At 36.8% G+C, this 17312-nt stretch overlaps 1 non-coding gene across 1 annotated transcript; it reads left to right on the top strand.

The window, feature by feature from the left end:
* Positions 1-16970: 16970 nt before the first annotated feature.
* LOC141654446 (small nucleolar RNA R71) lies at positions 16971-17077 on the top strand. The gene has a single exon (XR_012548005.1). It is a non-coding gene; the product is annotated as a small nucleolar RNA R71 (small nucleolar RNA).
* Positions 17078-17312: the final 235 nt, after the last annotated feature.

Genomic DNA, 17312 nt, shown 5'->3' with positions numbered 1-17312 from the left:
AGAAACCAAGGGACTTCAATGTAATTAAAGAAAGTTATACAAATTAATTATACTATATAGTTTTAAATCAATAGCACCGTGTGATGGACCCGATTAAGGGATCTCAATGCAAATATTATATAGTTTGATTTAAAATTAAATTATATAGAAGCTTGGTAATTTTCCTAAACATGGTCAATTTCCTTAAAATAAAATAATTAATTAAGATGGTCAATTTCCTTAAAATAAAATAATTAATTAAGATGGTCAATTTCAAGGAGACTAAAAGAAAGAAGATGCTTGATAATTTTCCTAAATATTTATAGAAAACTAGAAGAGAGTCAATTTCCTTAAAATAAAATAATTAATTAGTATATATACATGCACACTTATGGTATTAATTATTATCATCATAAAATTATATATTAAATTTAAAATCTATGCAATTTTATTAAATATTAGATGTATAGAGATGTTAATTATTTAACATATAAAAATATAATAAGTAGGTTATAAATAACTCAAGTTAGATTCCATAATCTTGTATATAATATTGCATAATTTTTCGATTTGATTTGATGCATATATGTAATATATTTATATAAATATATAATCCTCTTAAAATTGCATGCCTAAGTAGTAAAAGTAATTTCGTCAGTAAAGAAAATAATTGTAGTAACATTGGATATAGTTATATGATAGTAATCACTCATTTGAATAGTAAAAGTAACAATATTATCAACGAGATTAGTGAGATTGGTAAAAACAACAACGGGAGTAGTGAAATAATCAATATTAATGCGGCAATAGTGAAATTATCAATATTAATGCGGCGGTAGTGACAGTAACAATAATTACGATGGGAGTAGTGAAAGTAACAATGATTACGGGCAAGTATTGAAATGTTATTACTATTGTTTCATTAATAAGAATAAAATATTAATAACGGGAGTAGTGAATTTGTTTCAAAATTTATTTCATCGTAATTTAGAATATGTTATAAAAAAATATATTGATAATAAATTTATGGGTTAGGCAACTTTAAGTAGTTTTATTTAATAAAAAAAAATGGTAAGTAGAGGTAGCCCGGGCGAAGCCGGGCACTAATACTAGTTAGATTCTAAGCTAGAATAATTTTAAGAAACAAATTACTCCAATGGTTTAACCAACGTACTAGTAACTTGGATGAACCTCACATATCATATTTTCTTAATTATTTATGTCACCACTACTTCCCTATTAACACAAAATCTCATTATAGATGGCACATATCCGTCTATAACTAAAGACGGACCAAATACAATACCACATTCCTAATAGGATAAACAACAAGTGGGTGGTGGGGCAAAAAATATCACCACTTTCAAGATATTTGACCCGTCTTTAATTATAGACGGATATATCCGTCTATAGCAAAACTAGCTATTATTCTTGTGGGTTTATTTAAACTAGTGACTTCATGAATATACTAGCTCAAACTAAGCTAGTCTACCTCCAATGGTTATTAGCTTGCAAATTTCTAAAATTGCAAATAAGTCCCTGAACCAAATCATTGAAGTTGCTTAGGAGTAACAAACGAGTGTAATAGTAAAATTAAATCTCATTTAAGGTCATATTCTTTTTGGTTGATGGAGCTGAGCTGAATCGAATTTTGTTGAAATAAATAGAACTTAAATAAGCTGAGCTGAGCTAAACTGAAATAAGTTGAATGAGAGTTTAAATTAAACCGAAAAAAATATGCCTAAGTGTATGTGTTAATTTCAACTTAACAACGGTAAACAGCATGAGATGCTTGATCTTTTGTAAATAGATCTCTAAGAAAGATAATGAATATTTCTATTTCAAAGGATATGATGAATGATGGTTAATACAGAAAAGGTAGCAAAACTGTAATTTTTTCAGTTAATATGTACTAGTCTTTCAGACTTTTTGCAATTTAAAAGTTAATGTTATAAACATGTTGAGAATGGATGATGAACTCATCAAACTCTATAAATGAGACTCTGGTCTTACCAGTTTAAGAGACCCGAAAACTTTCATATGATGTAAAATATTGTCTAATACATTACCAATTGGGGAGGAATTTGAGAAAAGGAAATGTGACACATAATTGAACTGTAATCAACTGTCATGATAATCATAATTTCATGAAGGCGCAAAAACATATTTCTCGTGAATGTGTGTTTACTTCAAAACTGTGGTTTGGATCGAGGTTAGGATCAGAACCAATTGTGAAAATGAACTATCAACTAAAGGCCAAAGAATGGGTAATGATTTGTATTTCCTTCTTAAATAAAAAATGCAAGCTAATATAGTACATAATAACTTTTGTTGTTCTTTGGAGAATTTGGGGTATTAGGAACGTGAGAATGAACATACACATTATTATGTCACTTCTTGATAATGAGACGGCCATGGGAAATGTTGTTAGGATGCTAAGACTCAAAAGTTAGGGCTCGATGGTATAAATAATTAGGAATCAAGTTATTCGGGAGAGGATGATAACCTTACCAATAAGAAATTATTTTCCTTTCTTTCCCACTGGGAATCCGACTTACAATGTGATAATTAGAGTGAAATCTGATGCATCGTGGAAACACGACGCTATAGTTGTTGGTGTACAGGTCTCCTTGGATCATACATGCAATAATTTTAATAAATCACATATACATTTCTGAGCGACCAGCTACATGCTGAAACATTTATTTAGTCATAAAGGTTATGATACAAAAGTTGCGCTGAAGCGGTACATAAAGAACAATAACGAAATAAGGATATTGCTTCGAATTCTGTCTAGAATCGAAATGTGATATTTGCTCGGGTTAGACATATAACTCGAACAATGGTGAACTATAATCAAGACTTATTGATAATAACTCGGATTAATGCTTGAAAACGCGTCAAACAATAGCAATTTGGGAACGAACTCGTCGAACCGATGTTTACAACTGTAAACGAAAAACTCACTGTTTTTATTCAATAACTCAATCTTCGATATCTAAAACAGTACAATTGACTCCATATTATACTAATAATATTAATTGAGATGCCGACATTGATTACTTGACTCCGAGCTGAACTTGAACTAGTCTGTGTCCTCGTTTTGCGTGAGCTACCATGTTCAGCCTTATCTTCATTTTGGCATCGTCATTTTTAGATCATCCCCTCCCCCTTTGAAGGAATTGTCCTAAATTCTTGTTGCCTCAATATACCGAAATCAAAGATGAATATTACAAACCCGAACAAACCCGAACACATAGTCGACCCATCTTTAATGCCACCCCGCAAGTCGTTTACCGCGTGTCAACCACCCCACCACCCTCTGTACACAAGTCTTAAAATTATACCCCGAAAAACTTCAGTTTTACATTCAAATTTTCCCCCTTTAACAGTTCTTCCAACCTTGTCTTCTTGATGATTATCAACAGAAGAAATAACAAATTTTGTAACTTGAAGATCGATAACTTCCATGGGCTCCTCCTCATCATAATCGTCAAAAATAGGAAGTAATGCCGGATCAAACTTATCATTGTCCTTGTGGATGCTTTCAAATTCGAACACTCTTTCTATGTCTCATCTTTTTGCCTTTTTTTTCCGAATGAACAGTACCACGTGTGAACAGTAACTTTTTTGTTTTTAAATAAACTGCCACGCCTTGAAGAACATGTTAGTAGAAACCTGCTCCTGAGATGCAAAACCGATTAATCCTCAAACTACCTGCTTGAGTTTAACCCTTGAACTCCATCGCGATCATAAATTCCTAACAATTTGGTTTTGACACGCCTAGGACCGTCTAGATTTGAGGAAATCAAGAGCCGAAGCTCTGATAACACTTATGATACGAAAAATTGCGCGGAAGCGGATCAAGAGAATAAAGAACAATAACGAAATACGGATATTTGCTTCGAAATATGTCTAGAAATCGAAACAATGAGATATTTACTCGGGTTAGACCTATAACTCGAACTATGAGATGAGTACTGTTAAGATTCCTTGGACAGAGTGACTTAAAGTGAAATAGTGGCAGGAAAACAAAAATTTGATATCTTGCACGATAAAAATAACTTCATGATCCAAATCTCCGTAGCCGTTAATTTGGAGAACCAAAAATCAAGTAGTCCGAAGAAGCATCAATATGACAATAACCCATTGCAAGACTTGTGAGATAGCACACTTGAGGGTTATTGCATCTGCTTATAGTGGGGTCTTAGCCCAAAATAAAGAGGAGTCTGAATGAAAGCTAGCTCCATAGTTATTAATTAGAATCCATCCAGCAGAGGCCCAAAGATTTGATTTCCAGTAAGCATCACATTTCAACCGAATGTGACCAGCACATAACCTCGAGCCAATAAGGAAACTAAGGAAATGATTCCTGATACGATCCAAATCACTCAAATCATTTTCAGCGGGAAAGGCCACAGAAGAACTAGATGAAATTTTACCTTCCTCAACGAAAATATTGTTATGGGTTGCCTTTAGGTCAATTGTCTTGAAGAAGACAGCAACGATTTCAACATGTTTAAAAATCTTGTCATTTCATGCACACCAGATTCGCCATAAGATGTTGATGAAAAAAAGAGGAGTTATTCTACGGTGTACCATCGAGTTTTTTGGTTTTCTATGGTGTACCCCTACATTTTTGAAATTTTATGGTGTACCTTTGAACTCTATATATTAGTTTATATCATGACCTTATTTATTGTCTTTGATATGTTATTTTCTTAGTTGATCTATTAAATCATTTATTTACCATTCCAATTACTCGATAACCTACTCATTTACTTATTAACTCGCTAAGTTACCAATTAACCCACTAAATAGTATACGATTCTAACTAAAAATTCATAAAATCTCATTTATCATTTCATGAATCATAGCTAAGGTTTTTAATAGTAATTTATGCTTATGGAAAGTAATTTGTGATATTTTTCACTCAGGATGGTGTTAGAACACTAACGAGTCAGAATAAAGGTCAAAAAACGGTTGTTTGATAGTGATAAAGTTAATGGAGAGTTGAAAGAGGTCATGATGAGAAAAAAGTAAGAAGCTTAGGGGTACAATGTAGAATATAAAAATTGTAAGGGTACAACATAGAAAATCGAAAAATTCAAGGGTACGCCGTAGAATATCCCAAAAAAGAGATTAAAGGAGTATAATTGTTTTGCTTGATGAAATACTTCAGCCAATCCATAATTCAAACTTGAATTGAAATATGTTATCCAACATTACTCCGAATAACAAGATGTGATCTGATAAGTGCATTTTCTATACATTTTAACCCCTTATATTAGCTTTATTTCACATGTCATTTAGCACTTATCTTAGTGTTTTATAAGCTAATATGTGTATTCTAGTATCTTTGCTTGTCTTGTCATATTTTGTAGGTACTTAAGCTTTTTGGAGCTAAAATATTACAAATAAGCTACTAGAAGAAATAAGCTAAGTAAGAGCACAAGTTTGGGCTAAGTGTTGGAAGTGCATGGATTTTGCATGAAGAAAGTGTTGGATCAAAATGAAAATACAAGCAAAGTCATTGTGCAAAGTCAAGCCCAAATTCAAAGTCCAAATTATGGTGGAAACTATTGGATGCTAAGAAGAGCTTAGGATGCTAATATCACATTTAACCAAGTGAATTATGATGGAATTAGTGGCTCACTTATGATTCCTTTGGTAATTAATCAAGCAATTAAGAGAAAATATTTGGGGTTGACTCCTTGTATTTACTCTATGTTTCACCCCCTATTTCTTACATAAAGGGTGTAGACTTCAACACACCACACACCATCTTTTCTACACATTTTTACATAGAAATTCTCTCTAAATTCAGTAGTTAGTTTAGGTTAGCTTTTAGTTTAGTTTAGTTTAGATTTACTTTATGTTATTTACATTTCCTATTTACATTACAAGTTATAAAACAATTCACATTTATAAGTTATTTATATTACCATTATTGTTCTTCCATTTCCATTTCCATTTCCATATTACAAGGTAATTTCTATTTACATTTCCATCATGTTTATCATTTCAATTGTCATTAGTTTAGTTTACATATACATTATGTTAGAGTAGTTTCTTTTGTCTAGAGAATGAAGGGAGCCATGCATAAAAAGTATTTGTAAAATGTTAAATTAGGTTGATATAATATTGTCTAATTGCTTCTATCACATGTTTGCACCTTAACGTTTAATCTTTGTTTAAAGGCCTTATTCATCGATTAAGTTTGTTCATTCGTTCTAAAGTCGAGAGGCACGGAATTGAATTAGACTAAGCATGTGTAGTAGGACGACCTAGTCATGGACGAGAGTTTCTCTAGGACCCGGTCTATGGTTGACACTAATGCCGTAAGGTGGGTGTCTCTAAGCCTAAACAATTAACATTTATCAACTCCTATGTTTAATTTGAGCATTTACATAATTTGCATGTGTGACCCGACTTCCCTAGACTCCTTTTATCATATAGTTTATTATTTTCTAATCATCAAACCAACCAACAAACCAATTCAAACGATAACCGACCTCAAGGTAAATTCACTCCATAACAACTAATTAACAACTCCCGTCTCTCTGTGGTTCGACCCCTAAGTACTACATTCATTTGTTGTTTAGGGTATAAATATTATATTTGCATAGGTGTGCGATAGCCTATCATGATCCCAATGATAGGCTTATCGCGTACCTATGCGAAAATAATTTCCCTAGACACAAGTTAATGTAGTAATAGGGGTCGAACACAAGGAAACGGGAATTACGTCGTGAATTGCTATGGGTGGATTTTTATCAAGGTCGATTACGATTTGGTTTTAGTTTGTTTGGTTTGATGATTAATGAAAATTGTAATGTAAATAATATGATAAAAGATAGTCTAAAGAGGTCGGGTCACTCATGCAAAGGTAAACATATGAACATGATAAACTTGGTACTAATAATCTTGTCAATTACTTAGGCTTAAAGATACCCACCTTACGGCATTAGTATCTACCATAGACCGGGTCCTAGAAAAACTCTCGTCCATGACTAGGTCGTCCTACCATACATGCTTAGTCTAATTCAATTCCGTGCCTCTCGACTTTAGAACGAATAAACAAGTTTTAATCTACGACTACGGCCGATAATCAAAGATTAAGCGTAACAAAGCAAGCATGTGATGGAAGCAATTGATCAAAATTATTATAAACTTTGTTTAATCATATTATATGTTTGATTTTGCATGGCTCCCCTAGCCTTTAGACTAGAGAATTTAGCTACTTATACTAAGATATAAAATGCAAACTAAATTGTAAAGAATATTAAACATGGTTATATGAATTATATTAATTGGGTGATATAACATATGAAAAGAACAAAGCTAAAGTAACAATTATAAAAACTATGTGATAACTAAAGCAATGATGTAAATTGTAAACTTGTAATAAGAAATACCTTAATAAGGAAGACTTGTATGGAAGAACAAATAACTAGAACCAAAAGATTGAATAACAAATGCTTGAGAATCTCTTGAAATACAAAGTGTTGAATGATTAACTAAGGAATGCTTAAACAACTTAAACTTAAAATGAAACTAATGAGAGAAAACTTTTAATGCTTGAGGCTTAATGTAGTAAACTTGGACGTAAAATGGGATGCCCAAAACCTAGGAATACCTCTCCTATTTATAGGAGAGGAGGGGAAAAACGTAAGAGCCAACGAGCATGCAACCCCGATCGGGGTTGGGCGGCCCCGATCGGGGTCATGTAATCCTCGGTATTTTGCCTTAACTCTCCTCTTAATTGCTAAGGTATCCAATGTTGGTGATTAAATGTGCGATTAATCACCCGGTTAATGTTCTAAATTCCTAGCATCCTAAGCTCTATTGGCATCCAATGCTTGCAACCTTGATATGGACCTTCATTTTGGGCTTGACTTTGCATTTGGCTTCATTTGTAATTCCTTACTTCAATCCACTAATCTTCATGCAAAACCCAAGAAATCTTCACACACTTAGTCCAATATTTGGCCTTGTTTAGCTTAGTGAACTTGGTGTACAAAATCATAGGAAAAAGCCTCTAAATGCTTAGATTCCTACAAAACCATAACAAACACAACAATACACCTAGAACACAAAATTAGCTCAAAAATATACTAATTAAAGTATGATAATCAATAGAAACCGAGCTAAAATTAGGGGTAAAAGTATATATAAAATGAACATATCAAACTCCCCCAAGCTAAACCCTTGCTTGTCCCCAAGCAAGAAACCAAATCCCATCAATTGTTATATCCTAAACAAGCTAAGCATAATGATTTAAAAACCCGAAACAACATGGGCAAGGGATAAAGCAAGACATGGATGAGATTTACACGACGGCGTAGCATAGAAAAATTTGAATGAACCTTTAAGCTCTTGCATGATCTTTCGACTTATAGACTCTCACGGGACACTCAAACTCTTTTATATGTGAAAGGACAATTTTTGTGAATGAACACTCAACTATCCTCAACTTATAACAATGTGCCCGCAATCTAATATGGTAAACATGTCAAAACTAGCAAGCAAAGACAATCAAATGTAAGCATGATAAAGAAGCCAAATGGGTAGGAAGAAGGTAAATAAACATGGGTAAGAAGGGGGAACAAAAGAGTTATGGTAATGTGGAGCTAAGTCAAGCTAGCAACTACCAAAATGCAAGGATGCTCAATCCCAATTCTAACCCAATTTTTTCAATTCAAACCATAAGAAATTTCTCCAAAATATAATGAATAAAGCTTGAAAATTTCTCACATCTTTTCTTCTTCTCTTTTTTCTTTTCTTTTCTTTTTCAATGCATACTTCTTTTTTTCATGCTTTTTCTCATTCATTTGTTTTTTTCCTTTCTTCATTTTTTCATTTTCTTTCATTTTCCAATTTTCCAATTTTTTCTCATTTCTCTTCTTTTTCCTTTTTTTTTGAGCATTAAGACCAAGCTCACATGAAAACAACCAAATATATTCCAATGAGCACCCAAACACTATCCAACTAAGCTACTAGCTCAACAAGGGTAGGCAATTTCAATGATGTAGCTAAGGATAAATTTTGTGAAGGGGTCAAAAAGGCTAAAATATCATGTGAATGGCTCCAAAATGCTAAAACAAATGAATGCATGCTTACCAAGAAATGACATGAAGACCATACTTGTGCATTTTGATGTAGCACACATTATAAGGAGACACCTACACTCACCTAAGTGAGACCAAATAAAGATGAAATGGCCTTAAAGGAGGTTCTACCTTACTATTTTGTAGCTTGTCATAAGTCAAGATCAAGCCTATTCGGTTCATTCTCCATCTCCCACCTACTATGTCAAAACATCCCCATGTAGCTAATATCCCATCATTAAAGAATAAATCATTAGCAACAAGCTATTGTTAGGATAAGCAAAGAGGAAAGTAGGCAACAAGCAAGCACAAAGCAAAAATTTCTCTCAAAAATTTTCAAATTTTCTATACTACATGCAAAATAAACTATATGCAAATGCAATCCCCCCCCCCCCCCCCCCCAAACTAAACATCACATTGTCCTCAATGTACCAACTATCCAAATCACCCAATCAAACCATAAAAATGGCTCAAAGCACAAAGCAAGGACTAGAGGTTATGTCTAATGGGTTGCAAGATCTAAACTAATATGCAAAGCAGTTAAAAATATACTCAACTTGCTAGCCCCCCCCCCCCCAAGCTAGCATAAATTCGGGGGATTTCTTCATTGATCAACTAAGAAAAGGGCCAAAAATTGAACCCCTTCCTCCCTTTCTTCTTCTTCTTTCCACTACCACTTGATTCTCCTTGTTGGCCACTTCCACTTGAGTCATCCCCTTGAAGAGGAGTGACATACTCACCAATATCTTGGCCACTACCAAGACCTTCACCATAACTACTAATCCCACCATAGCCACCATAGCCTCCATATCCTCCATAGCATGCCTTAACCCCATAATCCGAACCACAAAAATCCGGGCCGAGTTCATATTGAGCAAATGTACCTGCATCATTGTGAGGAGGGGAAGGGGGAATAGGAGATGGAGGAGGAAATCCACCCGGAGGATAAGTATAGAATGAAGGGTGTGGCCCCTCGGGTCGGATAACTCCTTGCCTAGCAAAATGATCATAAATAGGATGTAATGCAAGTCGTTGGTCATCACGAATTTGATTAACACCTAAGTTCATTTCTCACATCATGTTCATCATTTCTATGCTAGATGGTGACTCAATGCTAGAGGTGGAATGACGTGCTTGGGAGGATGGACCTCCCACACGTCTCTCGACGGTGGTAGTTGACTCACCTCTAAGGGCTAAATGGTAGGTCGGTCTAACAAAGGGGTCACTTCCACGACGAGGCTTAGTATGAACCAAAGTCTTTATTTCTTTCTTTTCCTCGGGTAGACGAATGGAGTCTTGCCTACCTATCTTCCAAATCATGTTTGGATGGGCATCTTTAAACCAATTACAAGAAAGAAAGTACTCATAATCAAGACCAACTCCCCTAGACCTAGACTCAAGCAATGGTCTCAAACCGGTAGTTTCTTGATTAAACCTACACAAATGGTGAGCAATTTTAGTGACCAAACCACCTAAGACAATGCAACTATTCTTGGGATTAGTTTGTTTGGTCAAGTGGACCGCAAAGTGGTAGGGGATATTAATTCTCCACTTCTCATCACCATTAACATTCAAGAAAGCACCCAAGATTTCTAACTCAATCTTCCTCACCGAGTGAGGTTCATTTCTACCAAAAAAGGTCCATCCCATAAACCTTTGCCAAATCCTTATGTCGGGATAATGAATAAATTGATGTGGTGTATGATCAAAACCCGGAAAAGGCAAGTGAGAAATGGCATCCCAAGTTAAAATGGGGTTATAATCATCGGGTGACTCAGTTGGCAACTTGTGAGGCAAATCAAAGATAGCGGCGAAATCCGCTAAGTCCATCTTATGATCTTCATTAAATAAACGAAAGGTAACAAAGAGAATGAAACCGGGTCTCTTAGACCTATGGAACTCGAAAGAGCTCAAGAACTCAAGGGTGAGTTCGGGAAAGGTCTTATAATTCATGGTATAACAAGATTTCATGCCAAGATTTTTAAACAAAGCTTTAACATTTTTCTCTATTCCAATGTTGTTTAAAGATGCTTGGTTAATGAATTTCGTTGGTTCCATACCTTTGCTTTTCAAAATAACCCAATTGTTGTATTGAGCTAGTGAATTGAAGATCACATTTGGATATTCCGGGTCATGCCATTGTGGAACATCCTCCATTTGGACATCCGCTGCTGCATTTGAAGGCTCCGCCTCACCTCTCCTTCTCTTAGAAGCACCTTGTGAAGGAGCTTTTCTTGGTGCCATATTTCTGAAATTTTAAGACAAAATTCATCTTAAGGCAAACCAAAATCCATCCTAATAGGCATAATAGTACAAATTAGTGAACTAATTCATACTACAAACATGTAATAACCATTCTACAACCAATTTCTAGTACTAAAAAGCACAAAATCGAATTCCCCCAAATTGATTTAGGGTTTGCATAATCCAATTAATTGATTGCAATAGATGAATTTAAAGAGAAAAGAGAAGAGATCTTACCAAGATGATGTTAATGGATGAATAAAGCTTGCAAATCAATGAAGAAAATGAAGTTTCCTTGTGATTTTAGGTAGGCAAATGAAGAAAAATGATGAAGAAAAGGATGAGGGAGTACCGTCGGGTTTGAAGTGAATGATAGAAAAGCTTTTTTTTTTTTTTACTTACCCGTCATATAATGCAAAGAAGCTACAGAACCACGACCCCGATCGGGGTTAGGCGGCCCCGATCGGGGTTGACCACGCATCCGCTTTTTGACTTCCTCGTATAAGGGGGTGTCTTGTTTTTCTTTTTTTTTCGAAAACCACGTCCCCGAACGGGGTTTTTGCATGGGGTTGCGTGTCAAGTGCACTCCATTTTCTCCTTTCTTCACTGTCACCTAAAAATCACAAAAGAAAAATCATTAAGTTGAGTATTTTATTACTAATCTACGAAAAACAATTAAATTGCAGAAAATCAAAAACAAAAATAAATAAAAGCAATAAAAAGCTTGGGTTGCCTCCCAATAAGCGCTGGTTTAACGTCCCGCACGACGAAAAAGCTTGAGTCGGTTTAAGCTTTCTTTGGAAGAGGTTGAACGGTCATTTCCTCTATCACACCAACGATCACATTCTCATGGTAGAGCTTCAAACGATGACCGTTTGCCTTGAATTTTTTGCCCTTGGTGGTCATCACTTCAACGGAACCGAACTTGTTGACATTTGTGACGGTATATGGACCGGACCACCGTGATCGTAACTTTCCCGAAAATAGCTTGTATCGGGAATTGAATAGCAAGACCTTATCACCAATTTGAAATTCCTTGTTCAAGATCTTCTTATCATGCCATCTCTTTGTTCTCTCCTTGTAGAGACGGGAGCTCTCATAAGCTTGCAAACGTAATTCATCGAGCTCATTGAGTTGCAACAACCGCTTCTCGCCACTCAATTTCGGGTCCATGTTAAGCTCCTTAATTGCCCAAAAAGCCTTTTGTTCCATCTCAACGGGAAGATGGCACGCCTTTCCATAAACCAACCTATATGGTGAAGTACCAATAGGTGTCTTAAACGCGGTACGGTAGGCCCATAAGGTATCATCGAGCTTCATACTCCAATCCTTTCGTGATTTGGCAACAACTTTCTCAAGTATGGACTTGATCTCACGGTTGGAAACCTCTACTTGGCCACTAGTTTATGGATGATAAGCCAAGCCTCTTCTATGGTAGACACCATATTTTTCCAACAAAGCATCAAGTTGTTTTTCACCGAAATGAGTACCACGATCACTAATGATTGCTCTTGGAACACCGAACCTCGGGAATATGATCTTCTTGAACAATTTAATCACGTTGCGAGCATCATTGGTAGGAGTAGCAATTACCTCTACCCATTTAGAGACATAATCAACGGCAACCAAAATATACCGATTCCCTTTTGAGGAAGGAAACGATCCTTGATAATCTATGCCCCAAACATCGAACACCTCTACTTCCAAAATTCCATTGAGAGGCATCTCGTGTCTTCTTGATATGGAACCCGTCCTTTGGCAAGCATCACAAGCCATCACGAAATTTTTGGCATCTTGGAACATGGTTGGCCAATAGAAGCCAGATTGCAACACCTTTGCAACGGTCTTGGATGGTCCATGATGACCACCATAAGGAGAAGAATGGCATCCTTCTAGCACCCCTTTCACATCCCATTGTGGGATACATCTCCGGAATAACCCATCGGAGCAATGTTTGAACAAGTGTGGATCATCCCATAGGAAGAACTTGACATCATGTAAGAACTTCTTCCTTTGTTGATATGAAAGGTTGGGTGACAATTCTCTTCCAACTAGGTAGTTGGCTATGTCGGCATACCAAGGAGTATTGGCTTCCAACATCATTAGAACATCGTCGGCGAAGGAATCATCAATAGGTAACTCAATACCTCCATCTTTGAACTTCAAACGAGATAAGTGATCGGCAACAACATTTTCGGCCCCCTTCTTGTCTTTAATCTCAAGATCAAATTCTTGCAAAAGCAAGATCCATCTTATCAACCTTGGCTTAGCTTCTTGTTTTGCTAGGAGATGCTTCAATGCGGCATGATCGGTATGAACAATGACTTTGGAACCAATCAAGTAAGAGCGGAATTTGTCTAAGGCATAGACAATGGCAAGTAGCTCTTTCTCCGTCGTGGCATAATTTATTTCAGCCGCATCTAAGGTTTTGCTAGCGTAGTAGATAGCATGGAGAACCTTGTCCTTTCTTTGTCCTAGCACGGCACCTACCGCATAGTCACTTGCATCACACATGAGCTCGAATGGCAAGTTCCAATCCGGTGATTGGATGATAGGTGCGGAAATCAAAGCCTTCTTGATCCTATTAAAAGACTCAAGACAATCGTTAGTAAACACAAAGGGAGCATCTTTTAAAAGAAGCTCCGTAAGGGGTTTGGCAATCTTAGAAAAATCTTTAATAAAACGGCGGTAGAAACCCGCATGGCCTAAGAAACTCCTTACACTCTTCACATTTACCGGTGGGGGTAGTTGCTCAATAACTTGGACCTTAGCACGGTCCACTTCAATTCCTCTCTCCGAAACAATATGACCAAGCACCACTCCTTCATTCACCATGAAGTGGCACTCTTCCCAATTCAACACCAAATCAACTTCTTCACAACGCTTCAAAAATTTGGACAAGTTAGTCAAACAAGCATCAAAAGAAGAACCATAAACACTAAAGTCATCCATAAACACCTCCATGATAGACTCAATGTAGTCGGAAAAGATGCTTATCATGCAACGTTGGAAGGTGGCGGGGGCATTACAAAGACCAAAAGGCATTCTACGGTAGGCAAATGTACCATAGGGACATGTAAACGTGGTCTTCTCTTGCTCATCTGGGTGAATGGGTATTTGAAAGAACCCGGAATAGCCATCTAAGTAGCAAAAGTATTTGTGACATGCCAACCTTTCCAACATTTGGTCAATAAAAGGTAATGGGTAGTGGTCTTTCTTGGTGGCTAGATTTAGCCTCCTATAGTCAATGCACATTCTCCAACCCGTCACAATTCTAGTTGGAATTAACTCATTTTTATCATTTTTGACTACGGTGGTTCCTCCTTTCTTAGGAACCACTTGGACCGGACTCACCCATTTAGAATCGGAAATCGCATAGATAATTCCCGCATCTAACAATTTAAGCACTTCCTTTTTGACCACTTCTTGCATGTTAGGATTTAGTCGTCTTTGACCTTGGACACATGGCTTATGATCTTCCTCAAGATTGATTCGGTGCATGCAAAATTCGGGACTTATGCCTTTTAAATCGTCAAGTTTATAACCAATGGCTTTCTTGTGAGACCTCAAGACATGAAGTAATTTAGCCAATTGACTCTCATCTAATTTAGCACTAACGATTACCGGACACATCCCCTCATTATCAAGAAAAGCATACCTCAAATTGGAAGGAAGGGGCTTAAGCTCGGGTTTTTGTACCTCAACATCTTGGGGTGTAGCAACCAAGCCTATAAAGTGTGAGCTCTCCTCCAATGATAGCTCCTCTCCATCCAATTCTTGCTCTAAAGCATCAATCTCCTCATTTCCAATCTCATCATCACCTGCAAATGATTCTAAAAGCAAGAGTGCCTAGAAGGGATCTTTAGATAAAGATCGAGGTGTAGAGTCTTCTATAACAATGTCAACAACATCCAAAATGTCAATAGAATAACAAGACTCTTCTACCATAGGACTCTTCATGGCACTATTCAAATTATACGTGACCTTATCGTCACCCACTTCCAATGTAATTTTACCGTTCTTGACATCAATCAATGCACCCGCGGTGTGTAAAAATGGTCTTCCCAAAATGATTGGGATTTGGGCATATTCGGCCATGTCAAGAACAATAAAATCAACCGGAATGAAAAACTTACCAACCTTAACGGGAACATCCTCCAAAACTCCCAAAGGGCGTTTTATAGAACGGTCCGCCATTTGCAATGTGACACTAGTGCATTTTAAGACTCCCATATTAAGCTTAGCATAAATAGAGTAAGGTATTACACTCACACTAGCACCTAAATCGCATAAAGCTTTATCAATTTGGTAGGTGCCAATTGTGCATGGAATAGAAAAGCTACCGGGATCTTTTAACTTAGGAGGGGACTTGTTTTGCAAAAGAGCACTCACCTCGGCGGTGAGAGCTATTGTTTCAACCTCATCAAAAGTCCTCTTCTTAGTTAAAATATCTTTCATGAACTTAGTGTAAGATGGAATTTGAGTGATTAATTCGGTAAAAGGAACGGTTACCTGTAGATTCTTCACAACTTCCATGAATTTACCGAATTGAGAATTCTTTTGATGCTTTGCCAATCTATGAGGGAATGGCACTTTGACTTTTTCCAGAATCTTTGCCTCAACATCTTTCTTTGGAGGAGCATCCTCCACTTCCTTGTCTTTCTCAACAACAACAAGTGGGTCATCCACTTTCTTGGGAATTTCTTCAATTGTCTTATCATTTGGAGAGACCTCCAACTCAACAAGTACCTCCTCATCATCTTTGGGCATGGATGGCCCATCATATTTCGTACCACTCCTTAAGGAGATAGCATTTAGGGTAGCATGTGGTTGCTCACCTTGAGGGGGTAGTTGACCCGATTTCCTTGAAGAGCTAGATGAGGCCAATTGAGCCATTTGTTGCTCCAACATTTTGATCGCGGCATTTTGAGCTTGCTCATTCTTTTGAATTTGAGCCAACAATTCCTTTTGCATACGGATTATCAAGCCCTCAAGCTTACCTCCCTCTTGGTTATTTTGTTGGGCATTTTGTTGTGGAGGTTGAGTTTGTTGGAAATTGTTTTGTGGGGGCCTTTGTTGATTTTGATACCCCGGTTGAGGGATATATTTTTGTTGTTGAGGGACATAGGCATTTTGTTGTGGTGGGGGTTTTGGTTGAGGATTTAGCACATTGTTGCTTCTATAACACATATTCGGGTGAAATCTTGAATTTGGGTTATATGTGTTTGAGAATGTACCCGGTGGATAAGCATTTTGTGCATTTTGTCTTAAAGCTAAAAAGGCATTTACCTCTTCAATGGGAGCTTGACAATTCCTTCACACACAACGATTTGGCTCGTTGAAGACATGGCATTGACTTGTTGAATGGAATCTCTAGCATCCCTCTCCGCCAATTGTTGTTGGAGCAAAGCAATTTGAGCTAGCAAAACAGAGTTGTTAGAGGATTCTTCTTTACCTTTAGATGGCACAACTCGGGAATTGACATATTGGGCATCATGGACCGCCATAGATTCGATCGTGGCATGAGCAAGATCGGTGTCAATTTGATCAAACCGCCCATTGTTGGCGGAATCAAGAATCCTTCGGGACTCGGCACAACATCCATTGTAGAATGTTATTGCAAGAAACCAATCATCTAGCCCATGATGTGGGCATTGTGTTTGAAGCTCTTTGTACCTCTCCCAAGCCTCATATAAGCTCTCAAGATCTTGTTGACGGAATCCGGTGATTTGGCTCCTCAAAGTTTGAGTTTTCTCCGGTGGAAAAAACTTTTGGTAAAAAGCAAGATCCAATGTCTCCCAATTGGTGATTCCCATGGCGGTGCGGTCAAGGCTATTGATCCAAAGCTTGCCCTTGTCCTTCAAAGAGAAAGGGAAAAGTATTTCCCTTATTTGGGCTTGAGTGACGCCCGTTTGACGGATCATGGAGCAATAGTCACAAAAGTTTTGCACTTGCAAATTGGGATCCTCCAAAGGGCTT

The sequence above is a fragment of the Silene latifolia genome, chromosome 4 (assembly GCF_048544455.1).
Source record: "Silene latifolia isolate original U9 population chromosome 4, ASM4854445v1, whole genome shotgun sequence".
NCBI classification, from domain to species: Eukaryota; Viridiplantae; Streptophyta; class Magnoliopsida; order Caryophyllales; family Caryophyllaceae; genus Silene; species Silene latifolia.
This window is presented reverse-complemented; position numbering and strand designations above follow the sequence as displayed.